The sequence below is a fragment of the Amblyomma mixtum genome, chromosome 10 (genome assembly GCF_055824585.1).
Source record: "Amblyomma mixtum isolate Tamu chromosome 10, ASM5582458v1, whole genome shotgun sequence".
Classification (NCBI taxonomy): domain Eukaryota; kingdom Metazoa; phylum Arthropoda; class Arachnida; order Ixodida; family Ixodidae; genus Amblyomma; species Amblyomma mixtum.
Genome location: NC_143021.1, coordinates 80,039,661 through 80,053,323, shown reverse-complemented (window position 1 = coordinate 80,053,323; position 13,663 = coordinate 80,039,661).

The following is a 13,663-nucleotide window of genomic DNA, read 5'->3' as shown; positions in this document are numbered from 1 at the left end:
GCGGCGATGTGAAGCCGTCGTTCTGAATGAATATTTATAACCAGCCCTAATGGTGGCTGCTACCTGCCGGTGGGCGGCGCTGTCATCGCTGGCTGTACCGGCTGCATTTTGCGAACACGCGGTCCGGTCCCAGAACAGTTGGTGCTCTCGCCTCGCGCCGCGCGTCGGCTGTGCTGCTTCAGCTGCTGATCGTCTTCTTCTCGCCTCGCGCCGCGCATCGGTTCGGTTGCTCCGACTGCTAAGCATCTTCCTCTCTACATTTGGCCCCGGGGGAAAAAGTTCCATCCTGGCGATTTAGGGGGTCAACAGAACGCAAGGGTCGTAATACGGCTTCAAACGCGAAACGTGGACGGTCTCGCGCCAACGTTGTCGGAGATCGGGGATGGCGTCAGGGGCTGAACGATGTAATTGACGGGAGAAGTGCGCTCAAGGACACGGTAGGTTCCGTGGTAGTTTGGGAGGAATTTTGTAGAGAGTCCTGGTGCACATGGAAGAAAACCGACGCCATCGAGGTTGAAGCTCACGATGCATTGTTTGGCGCTATCTGACGACGCACAGCAGCATGCAGGCGTAAGCAGCGGACATCTGAAATTTCGGCAACAGTGTCGTCACTGCCGAGTTTCCTCGCACTCCTTCAACGTAGTGAGGAGAAGCCTAAACATCGTCGCCGTTTTAATAGATGATTATGTCACCATTTTTAATGATAGTGCAAAAATACTGTGCATGCTTTATCTAGAAGCTTTATAGATTTGAATTCTTGAATAACCTCAAATTCTCAAAAAACCGTTTCAGCTTCCATTTAACAAAACTTTTCCTTGTGTGCTTTCATGTTTTTTGATACTGCTGATTATTATTTACATGGCTTGGGCACACAACCTCAAGGCTAGAGCTGTGCACCGGGGGTTTCACCTAAGATGTTTAGCAATTTTGTAAAATAAGCTTTTTAAGTTAGAAAAGCGCTTTATCCAATATAGCATTGCCAGCAGTGTGAAGTTATAACTGAACAAGCCTCTTTTTCAAAATTTGAATACATCTCAGGTGGAACACCTTGTATATCAGCATGCTTTTACAACAATGCCATGGTCTTGACAGTTATGCTCTACCCGTCTCGTTTTAGCGAGTGCGATATCACTTTGCTTCTTTGGCTGAGAAGTTACTCCTCCTTTCCTGAACACATGGTAAGGGTCCTTCACGAGGTAGAACCGGAGCAGGAATCTGAGGGAGCGCATACTAGCACAGGCAAGAAAGCGATGTTGGGAACAAAAATAAACACATTTTTGGGAAACTTCAGTGATTCTATAGACATATTTTACTTAAGACAGGTGGACATAATGTGTTTTCCAAGAGCACAAATCGGAAAATTCTTCACACAACTAGATATGACTGCAATGCTGTAAGATGCCTTTTCCATGTACTGAATACACAGCAAAGGAAGAAAAGAACAAAAAGTAAAGAAATTAAGTTTTTTTTTAAAGAGTACAACGCAGTAGATTACAAAAGGTCTCCCACTGGCTCACCTGAATAAATACTGCAGGGGACGTTTCCACCTTAAGGGTATGATGCGATAACCTTAATGGGTTAATGCCGATATATTGTTACGGGACGGCGGGCCTGCGCAGAGGAAGGCACAGAGACTCAGACACAGGAGACTCAGACATAACCGGCCGCGGCGATTCTGCTTTATTCTCTACCTCACGCGCTAGCGCCGCGCGCTCTCCCCTCGCGCTCGCCCCGCGCCTCTTCTTTATTTGTATACCGCAGCGCGCTCTTGGTTGCGAAGGTCGTATGCCGTTACATCTTTCCACCGGGGGGGGGGGGGGGAGGGGAAGTGGTGGAAGATAAGAGTCTCTTCCAGTCTCCAAGATAAGAGGGGGAAGACACCGCTGGTGTCCCCTAGCGCGTGCTTCGCTTTGCAGGCGGCATCGAACTCGTCCCGATGAGCCCGGGCTGAGGTTCTTCGCACCGGCGCAGCTTGGTGCGCAGGAGGCATCGTCACGTTGTGATGACAGTGTCGTGTCACACGAGACGGTCCCGGTAGATCCCGGGGCTGCTTGTAGGCGACTGCTCGCCGTACGAAAACTGCGAGGGCTTCTGCCCGCCTTCGGAAAGTGGTTCCAGTAAGCCGTTAAACTCAAGCTTAGTACGACGTTCAGTTCCTACGGCACAGCCGGGCGACGGCATTTGTATTCGTGTTTGCGGCTTCGTGACAGCCCGTGGAAGCGCAGCGCCGCGCTTGCCCTCGTCTAGTCATCCTGTAGGCGATGGAGTGGCTTCGATGTGCCCAGTTGGGACGGGCACACCGCGGGACTTGGGATTGCGTTCACGGAGCAGCGCTCCACTTAAGGGGCGGCATTCAGGAAGGGAGGCCTGTTGCTGGTACGGGAGGGCGGCACTAGGGAGGACGTGGGAGCCAAGTCGGGATCACGGTGGGTGCCGGAGACATAGCGCTTCATGTTGGAGACATGTTCCGGAAAAATGTGGTGCACACCGCGTGGTCGAAGCTCGGGGAAGTCTTCCAGGCGGTACGTAACGGGGCCGAGCCGTGCAACTACACGGTAAGGGCCGCGGTATCGGGGCAAGAGCTTCGCGGCACGGCCAGTCGCGCGGATGGTGCGGCGAACGAGGACCAAGTCACCGTACCGAAAGGAGGGAGGTGGTGGTGCTGCAGCATTGGCCACTTGCGCACGCGCATGGGCCGTGAGAATGTTGCGCTGAGCGTCGAGGCGGGCGGAACGAAGTCGTTGGGCGCAGTCAGTCGGTGACGCAGTAGGATGGCGAAGGCCCAACTGCGCGTCGAGAGGGATGGAGGGCGTTCTGCCATAGACGACTGAGAACGGCGTGACATGCGTTGTTTCTTGAGCCGCAGTGTTGAGTGCAAAAGCTGCAGTAGAAACAAAACGATCCCAGTTTGTGTGGGACGGAGCGACGTAGGAGGCGAGTATATCCGTAAGGGTGCGGTTGACACGCTCCACGAGGCCATTGCACTGGGGATGATTGACGGATGTAGTGGAATGCGCAATGCCGAAGGAGCGGAGGGCAAGCTCAAATTCTTGGGACATAAAGCAGCTCCCGCGGTCCGTGATGAGGCGTTGTGGCACACCATGCCGAAGAACAAGATGTTGTTCCACAAACAAGACGGCATGAGCGGACGACGTGTCGGGAACGGGTAGTGCTTCGACCCACTTGGAGAAGTAGTCGACCGCAACCAGAATATACCGGTTGCCGGCGCGTGTCTTCGGGAACGGGCCCAAATGATCCAGTCCAACCAGTTCGAAAGGTGAACTCGGCGGCGAAAATGCCTGCGGGGGTGGCTTGGTTACTCGTGTGGATGACTTCCTGAACTGGCACGTCTGGCAGGACGCCACGTGTTTCTTGACGTCTCTGGACATATTAGGCCACCAAAAGCGCTCCGACACTCGTGCGTAGGTTTTGCTGCGATCAAGGTGACCAGCCGTGGGAGCGTCGTGTAGGCCGCGCAAGATTCGCGACCGCAGTGTTGCCGGCACAACTGGCAACCACACCGGTGGTCGACCACGGAACCACTTCACATGACACAAGAGGTTATCTTTCATTTGATAGACCCGGCGCAGTTTGCGGAGACCTGCGCCGACGGCGGTGCCAAGGGAGTGGATTATGGCAGCAACGTCGGGATCTTGCGCTTGCGCAGTCCTGAGGTCCGTCAAAGCTGTCACGGAACAAGGGTGGCGAGAAAGGAAATCGGCATCCTGATGTGCAGAGCCGCGCCGATGCACTATGGTGAAATCATACTCTTGAAGTTGCAGGGACCAGTGTGCAATCTTGGCATTTAAGTGTTTGGCAGACTGCAGCCAAGTCAGAGCGCTATTGTCCGTGACGATGGTAAAGTGACGGCCGTACAAGTAGGGACGGAACTTCTCGACGTCCCAGACAACGGCGAGGCACTCGAGTTCTGAAGAGTGGCGGCGGCGCTCAACGTCGGAAAGCTGGCGGCTGGCATAAGCTAGGACTTTATGGTCACCAGACTCGTCTTCCTGCAGAAGGACAGCGCCGAGCCCATCTTGGCTGGCATCTGTGTGGAGGACGATGGGGGCCGATTCGTTGTAATGGGCCAACGTAGGAGGCTCGAGGAGCGCGTGCTTGACGTCAAGGAACGCGAGCTGTTGGGCCGGTGTCCAACTCCACGCTGCATTCTTCTTCAGTAGGGCAGACAACGGAGCGCTTCGCTTGGCAAAGTTGGGTATAAAACGACGGAAGTATGAAGCAAATCCGAGGAAACTTTGAGCTCCTTGGCAGTGGTGGGAGCTTCGTAAGCCGTAAGCGCTTTTAGCTTCTCCGGGTCGGGACGGATGCCATGCCGGCTCACAACGTGACCCAAGTACGTGACCTCTGCGAAACCGCAGAAACATTTCTTTGGTTTTAAGCGAAGCCCAGCAGAGGTAAGGGCTTCGAGGACGAGTTTGAGTCGCCTTTGGTGTTCATCAAACGTGGCCGCATAGACAATGACGTCATCCAGGTAGACCAGCGCCATAGTCCACTTCATATGGCCTAAGACGCGGTTCATGAGGCGCTGAAAGGTGGCTGGAGCATTTGAGAGACCGAACGGCATACGGTTGAATTGGTAGAGGCCGTCGGGAGTCACGAATGCCGTCTTTTCCACATCATCGGGGTGAACAGGCACCTGCCAGTAGCCCGAGAGCAGATCTAGGGTGGAAAAATAACGGGCCACCTTCAGGCGGTCAAGTGCATCGTCGAGGCGGGGCAGCGGGTACACGTCGAGACGAGTGATAGCGTTCAACTTGCGGTAATCAACGCAGAAGCGGAGTGTTCCATCCTTCTTGCGCACAAGGACGACAGGGGAGGACCAAGGGCTACAAGAAGGGGCGATGATTCCCTGGTCAAGCATGTCGCAAACGTGCTGCTGGATGACTCTCCGTTCAGCTGGCGCGACACGGCGAGGTTGGTGATGAATAGGCCCACGGTTTTCGGTGTTTATCCGGTGTTGGGCCCAGGAAGTGCACCCGAGTTCACTGGCGCTTAGAGCAAGGCAACTGCGATGCTCGAGCAGCAAGGCCTTCAGAGAGGCGAGCTCCGCGCAGGTCAGGGTGGGCCCAAAGTTAAATGCGTCCCATGATAGGACCGCCGGCGCTGGAGTGTGGTGAGATGGTTTTTCATGCTGCAAAGACGCAACCGGTGATGCTGACTCCAAGACTGACGCTGCACCCAGTTGCGTGCCGGGAGTCAGCACGAGCGGTGCGCGGCCGATATTAAGCATTAACACATGGGCCTCTCCATTGAGCACCGACAGAAGGCTTCGAGGGGAGGTCATCTCTCGGGCTGGAGCCGAACACCGGGTAGGTTCGAAAATCACATCCGCTGTGATCGGATTGTCAGACCTGGCATGCACCCAAGTTGCCGCACCCGGTGGCAGAGTCACGGCGGTCACCACAGTCACGGTAGTGACGTCGACTGGCTTGACTCGACGTGGCCACTTCGTTCCGAGGTAGCGCACAGATCCTGAAGCACGCTTGGTCGCCGACACCAGGGACTGCCACAGGGTGACCCCGACGCTGGAAATCCAGCTAAGCCAACCCGGCCCACATAGAGTTTGGCTCGCACGTGGTTCTGTGGTGGTAAAATTGAGAACGACTCCGGCTTGCTGGCACCACCCGCACCCGAGGACCACTGGCCAAATAGGGCTGTCCGCGACAAAAAACTCGGTGGAGATGGTCTTTCCAAGTGCTGTCACGTTGACGGTAACACGTCCGACTTGCTCCACCGGGGCGCCGTTAAAAGCTACGAGCCGGGTTTTGGCGGCTGGTAGAAGCAGGTGGGGCGCGTTGACAATAAGCGATTTGTCGAGCACATTAACAGCCGCTCCGGTGTCGACCAAGGCCGCTACGTGCCGATCAAGCAGGGCGACGTCAACGAGCACGTAGGGAGCTTCAGTTGTCATCGAAGCCGACGAAAGAAGGAGGACGCGGCGAACTAAGGAGTTCGGGGACGGACTTTATCCGGGGGCACCGTTCCACCGAATCGTTTTCCGACGTCTGAGGGCCAGCACAGTCCCTCGCGTAGTGTCCCCTCAGGCCGAAGCGGAAGCAGGTCGTGCGGGTGTCATTACGCCTGCGTCGGGTAGAGGCCGCTGTGGGGACTGAGAACCGAGGAGCCTGCACCGGGACGCTGTGCTCGGAAGACGGTGGCGACCCCCGCGTGGCCAGGAAAGTCGATTCCGCCTCGACGGCGAGCGCCATGGCGGCGCGGACGGACTCAGGACGCCCAGAGCGGACCAAGCGCTGCACCTCAGGGAGTCGGATGGCGTCGACGAATGCCTCGGTGCCGACCAGGGCCACGGCGTTCTGAGGCGCCCCCGGCAACGACTGCAGAGCCAGGCGTTCAATGGCGGCGGCGAGGTCCTGGTATGTCTCCCCGGGCTCTTGACGGCGGACTCGCAGGCGGTGGTACTGCACACGGGGGTGACCTGAGGCACTGTAGTGGTCGGCGAGGAGGCCCGCCAGGACAGTATAAGAGCCCAGCTGGTCAGGCGGCACGTTCTGCAGCAGCTCAGTCGCGCGGCCTCTCAGTTTGGCGACGAGCATCCGTGCCTTCATCTGCTCATCCCAGCCTCTCGCCGCCGCAATACTGTCCAGCTGGATGCGGTAAGCATCCCACGAAATAGTGCCGTCGAACGTGGGCAACTCCACGACGTCCAATGATGCGGCCGCGCTGAGCACGCTGTTGGCGGCTACGACCGCAGGTACAGCGACGGCAGAGCTGGGTACAGCGGTGGCGGGGACGTCCAGAGGCACCGGACCCGTGTTCGGCTCGACTGGCAGAAGGCGACGGAAGTCGCGCCGGATCGCCTCCATCTCCCCAGCCTGGGCAGTCAGACGGGCCTCCCATGCGTCCATCCGCTGAGTAAAAATATCGAGGAGGCGCTCAATACCGGCGTCCAGCCACTGCGGAGAACCGAGCCCCTCTGAGCGCCCAGGTGTAGCGATGCCGGCCGCGGCGTCGTCGGCGCCGTCGGCTGGTGGCGGAGTCCTGTCGACTGGCACGTCGGGGACTTGATTCTGGGAGCGGGTGAGCGGCATGATCCCACCGCTGCCACCAAATGTTGCGGGACGGCGGGCCCGCGCAGAGGAAGGCACAGAGACTCAGACACAGGAGACTCAGACATAACCGGCCGCGGCGATTCTCCTTTGTTCTCTACCTCACGCGCTAGCGCCGCGCGCTCTCCCCTCGCGCTCGCCCCGCGCCTCTTCTTTATTTGTATACCGCAGCGCGCTCTTGGTTGCGAAGGTCGTATGCCGTTACAATATGTGGAATCGGCCATTGTGCAGACGTCGCCGCCTTAAAAAGAGGCGCAGAATATGAAGAGGCCAAACTGATACAAAATAAAATCCAACCTCATCTATCAGCACCTTTTCTTGGTCCCCGACAGTTTACATGGCCAGTTTCGAGGTACTGCAGCAAAGAAGCTCAGTACGTACACTGCAGCTGGTGCTCCAAGCATAACAACAATATCGTGGTGGCAATTTTCTAAAGCGTCATGCTTCGAGAAGTCAGCCCCCAAATCCTCTTGTACATTGGTCCTCACACACTAGGAGTGCAATAAAGCTGTCCAATTTTGTTTGTATTCTTGTAATATTTTATTCTCTCGTAAGGAAATTGATACTCTGCCAACATGATGACTAAAGTCTGCCCATTTTTCAACATATTTGTTGAGGACACGAGAGTAAGCTGACAGCTTCATCCTGATATCAGCACATTAAAGTGTGTGCACCAAATTTTATTAAATATTGTGTAAAAACAGCCAAGTTTTAATTGTCATGTTTCTCTGAAGAAATATTGACACGTTAACACTAAGCCCGGATTCCCAGTCGTGCAGAAAAGGACCTTGATAAACGAGGACATTTTCTATCGGTGGAAAGTCTGCAGACTAACCACAATCCGAAACTAGACTCTGCAAACAAAAAGGAAAAAAGAAAGCGTGATTAAATACTGCAGCACACTCCCGTTGTTTATTTGCAGTCAAGCAAACCTCTACTCTTTCGCAGATGTACCCCTGCAGGTTGTGGGGACGACTGTCCTTGTGCTGTCGCAAGTGCGCTTGAAATTGAGCACCCGTGACAAGACGTTCAAATCAGAGCCGTGGACCTATACTCAACAAAAGGCCTTGCCTTTGTTGCAGGGCACCATTCATGCAGTGTGCTGTAAAAAAGAAAACAAAAAGAAATGTAGTTATTTATTGCAGGCTGCACAGCTGCATGAGATTCCGCTACAACAGCTGTGAAAAATAAGTGAGATTATAAATATCGTTGTGCGACTTGGGACCCTGAAACAAAAGAACGAATTCAAAAACGAGCGGCGAGGCTTCTGTCCGCAAACTATGATTTCGTCAAAAGCTCCTCTCAGATGTGCAAAATTTTGGGCTGGCCTGTATTGCAAGACAGGCGCAAATACCTTGCATATACAATACAATACAATTTTACAATATTTTTATAGGCGCAACAGGTTTGTCTAAAGATCCATACAAGAAAGCTCCCAGCTATATATCCTCCCGTTTAGATCATTGTTTAAAGGTTCAAGAATACCAGTGCCGAATAAATGTCCTTAAAAACTCATTTTTTCCCAAAACAGTACATGATTTGAATAAATTGCCAGAAGTTGTCTTAGCCCCGCACTCTTCTTTTGAAAATGCTCTGTCGCACCTTTTGTTGAACTTACCTTTTTTACGTCTTTCTTGGTTTCACGATCCTTTTGTTATCAGTTTGCTCAGTATTGGAACGCGTTGTATTTGTTATTGTTTGTTTGTTTTTACAGTGTCATCTGCATTACGATGTATGCTTTGCAACTGTATCCGCCCAACAAAAATGCCCTCAACGGGTGCTGCAGGTACCTAAATTAATAAATAAACAAACAAACAAAGATGGCACGTACCACCATTTAGTTTTGCAATATCAGAAATGGTTATCAAAAATCGTTAAACCTTAATCTAAAGCCTTTAACTGTACTCATAGGGCCTACATGGTGAATTAAAGCTGGCCATAAGAGCACTACAGTTGTACTGGCGCCCACAAACGATTTCGGAACATGAAAATTACAACATAGTCTAATTACTGGGTAGCCTAAGCATGAAGCCATGAACTGAAAGTGTGACCTTCACAATCCACACCTCAGTTCCCAGCTGGGCTTGCAGTCAGCGAGGAAATTGACGTTTTTCGTGATTTCGGCGTTCCGAAAACTTTTGTGGGCACGTGTACACAATCTTTGTTAGAAATGTATACGTTACAGAAATTTCCCGACCCTCGGCCACTGCTTCTTGCCGTGTCACAGCCATCCGAAGGTTATAGGGGGCAACAATCGTGTCTTTCCTCTTTGCCAGAAGCTTTGAGTGCCACAAAATTTGAAAACACACACACACAAAAAGAAAAAGTGCAGGGGTCAATCATTTAGTATCCACATGGTTTTACAAAGATGTGCCCACGAGAAATGCTGACAGCAAGAAAGCTTTATGTAACAAAAATATTCAATACAAACTACCGGCAGCAGTGGATGTGAGTGAAGAAACGGTACGAAAACCCCACTGGCCACTGTCAAGCAGTGAAAGGGCCTTAGGCCAACATATTCAAGCACAGCAACACAGGGTCAAACCAGAACAACCAGGACTTCAGAAGTTAAAAGAAACTAAACGACATGCTTTAGCACTAACTGCTGTGCCTAACAAACAACACAAATGGGACAGCAGTACTTTACTGCAAGACTGATGACATAAAGCATTCCACTAGCATTGACACGCAGAGATAAGAATGTGCCAGCATTTTCACAATGCAGGAACAGGTCCGTCTAGCTAAAGACGACTGCGCTATATGTAGAGGTTGGACGTTCGAATGTTTAATTTTTGAGCATTTGGCAGACTTTTTTTCAATGTTTATTTCAGCAACAAGTATTCATTTCGGCTAATGAATTACTGCACTTGTTTGTGTGTTTTTGTTTCTTCAGGGTGATAATCCTGTGCAGTCAAAAGTCACTTGGAATTTATTTTGCCTTTTTGTTAGCCTGAAAATTCGACTTACAAGTAAAAATGCTATTGCCATTTAATAAACTAATGGAAGCTAAATGATGGAGCCGTCAGGTGCAAGCTCAAGTGGAAGTTAATGCCAAAGGTGGGTTGTCTTGTTATCGTTTGGCTGCAGCACTGGGTTCAACGAGAGGGTGGGACATCACATAGTTTGAATGCTGACAGTAACAACGAAACTGTTGCACTCTAGGCAGAACACAATTTTCAGGAAGCTTTTGCATGGTTTCGCATAGAGTGTCCTTGCACACAGCAAAGAAGCCTACCCGGGTAACTGCCCTGGGGTGTAATAACAGTGAACAGCTCTACGCTACCAGCCGACGATTTGGCAAGGAGTTTGAGCCTCCCAGTATAGAGCGGCACGTAATGTAGCAAAGCAACACCTCAAAACGCACGACTGTGTGGCTTAATACACACAGAACCACCGTCCTACCCCGACCTTGTCTAATGTACAACATTTTTTCTCCCACTCACTAGCCAGCTAGCTGGGCACCGTTTTTTTCGGTTAGAACCAAATTTTGTTAATTGAATTAGTCGTACTATAATTGGTTTAAAATAAGAAGTCCTTCCCCTAGCTACACGATATGATCACACGGGATGTAAAGATGATCACGACGAGTGTAAGGCTCATTCTCCAGGTTTGTCCAGCAGAAGATTTAAAGAGCGCAAGGTCGAGATTGTACAATTCGACATTTAAGTCCCAAAACTACACCCCTGCTATGGTAAGGAAAAATGTTTTCCAATTTCAACTGCCTGCCTGATCCTCTTGCATGTGCACTGTAATCTCAACAGGTGAGCATACTTGAATTGTCCTTTTTACTTCAAGGCAGGCCCAAGAACCAAATTTTGGATCAATGACCTTCTGGTGATCATTAATTTGATGTTTTATGGCCTAAGGCCAATCTACACTGATGGCTAGTGCGGTTTAAAAACTATGTTGGGTGCGAAGTTAGGGAATGATTATCGCAGTGGGTAGATGGGCACCTTGAACTCGTGCTCATGACCTTGTAAATGACCTGTACACTTTCCAGTGGTACATGACCGGTAACATGGCGTTGTGCTCAGAGGGGCTCTTCGACCCCTTTTCACTTGCAGAGGCGGGTCCACTGTGCAGCCTTGGGCATCTGTACGCAGCACTGGTGCTATGAAACCGTTTTAAGAGGTGAATGTGGACTGTACTCGAGGGTGGCCTTCGATCTCTTTTAGTCATTTTCGACGTCACATCGCTGTCATGCGGTGAAGCCAACCTAACTAAAGCCTGCTGGCGGCTCTCGCCTGCCATGCTTCATTCACTTCGCCTCCGAATATATTATGGAAACAAACTCTACCTTACTTTTAATGGGTGATCATTTTATTTACAGTGAACGGGTAACAGCATTAGACGTCTTTAATAGGTATACCAGCAAGTTCCACAGGAGCCTCCGCTGTGGCTTCGATGCAAAGCAGGTTAAACCTAGCCACAGCTAGCGAGCAGTGCACTGAAGTGTGTCTCTAGTGTGAGTGCAACGTATCCTTGCTTCCAATTTACAGATAAGCTTATTTACTGCTGTTCTTCATCTATGGAATTGTCTATATGTTGAACTATTCTGCGATTTCCTCTCAGTGCGATAAAACTAGCCAAAATGCTTGTTCAGATTGTGTAACCATTTTTAATATCAAAACCACCGTTCTTCAAATTACAAAGAGAGCAAGTTACCCGGCACTGTGGACAGGCATCGCAACTTTGACGAGTGAACTGCATTTGCCGCTCATACAAAAGCACATTGCACTCATTCAATGCTAGGGTGTTTACTCACAATGCACAACTGTTTTGGGTCAACAATTAGTGGGTTAGCATCTTGTCATGGCATGCAGTGGGCCCAATTAATGCTGAATTGTTGCTGCATCTTCACGCCGCTTGTTCTTTACCCAGATTGAGCATTTGAGACTATTCCAGCTGACGAAATGGGAGTGGATGTGAGAGGGCAGCAGCTGTAATTGCGCCCACTGTACACAACTCTGCCATTCGCCGTGATAACATGCTGACCAAGTGAACGGCTCCAGCTCTCACAGTGCTATAACGCGAGCTTCACATACTGACATGAGAAGATTTGTCTGAACCGGTGTTCTGCTGGACAAAGAGAGAGACCTGAGGAGATCCGTTATGCTGGGGGCTCAGTGTTTTTACTTTCTGTCATTCTCACTGGTACGCAGAGGAATTTTCCATAAAAAATACTATTGGCTTTAAAAAGTATCAGTGTAATCCGTGATGCCCACAGATGAAGTCAAAGCAGAAATGCATGTATACTTCTCTGCATTTGTTGCATACTTAACAACCAATTTTTGTCAGTAAACAGAGCTTTATTTCCTCGAATGCCTTTTACGCCATCGCCTAGGATGGTGAGAAATGACAGGTGGTGGCTAATGTACGAAAAATAAACTCATGTTTGTCACACCTACATATAGCATGCCAATGTAGTTGACACCTCTCACACAATTCTAGTGTTCAGTTGGAGTTAATGTTTGGCTACATTTATGTTGATGAACTCTCCTATACGCAGCATTTTTCATTGGCGTTTGTGCTCAAGTCCCCTAATGATGGCGGTTACATCCAATTTGGCTGCTATTTGGCTGTATTTCAGCATGTATATGTTACTAAAAGGCCCTCACAACGCCATATTTGGATCCACATTTCACCTCACCATTCCCCTTCTGCTTCTGTTTCTTGTTCCTCTTCATTCGATGCTGCGGATTGCTTTTTTTTTCGGATCATTGTACACCCGCGCTCAATTGTTCTCTTCTGCCACAATCTTTGATGCGACAAACTTTTTTGCCATGGTTTATGCCGCATCAATTCATCACTTTCGTCTCCTAGCCCTATTTCTCATTTCTGCATGCTGCGTTCTGCTATCAGCCGTCACTATGCATCCATCAGACAAAGTTTTGGGCGTTGATAGGCCATGCAAGGTCCGCCTTCTAAGGAACCCTTTAGATGCTTACCCCGCAGTCAAGAGCATGACCACGGCCTGCGGTGAGTGGTAAGGACTCTAGTTTCTCGCGATTCCGCAAAAAAAAAAATATCGGAGATTTTAGCCCCCCCCCCCCCGCCATCTTTCACAAAGAAAAAAAGGGAGAGGGGTACGCTGAAATAAAGAATAAACGGATAGGTCCAAGTTATTTAAAAGGCAACGCTTCAAAGGAGCGCGCCGCAGTCTAGCGAAGCTAATCCTCCATTACGGTTATGCACGCACATCAGGCGGCAGCAGCCGCGCCGTCATGATCCGTGCCGCCGGTGCTCGGCGTTTCGAGCTGTCCAGCTCCAGCACCCGTTTGCCCTTCTTTGCTGTCCCTACTTCGCACAACTCCTGCAGTGCCTTTTATTTCGCAACGACCCGTACCGCCTTTCCGCATCCACACCCACAAGTATGCACATGCTCGCCCCGCGTTTTGCTTCAAAATCACTGATAAGTGGGCCCCTTCTCGCGACTCGAAAGCCTATTGGCAAAGGTCGCTTTTGCAACGTTGCACAGCTCGGAAAGAAAAAAAAATAACACCTGCGGATTCTTTATGAGTTCACGGAATGTAAAACTTTTTTCCGCACAAAGTCAATGGGCCCTGGTATATGAC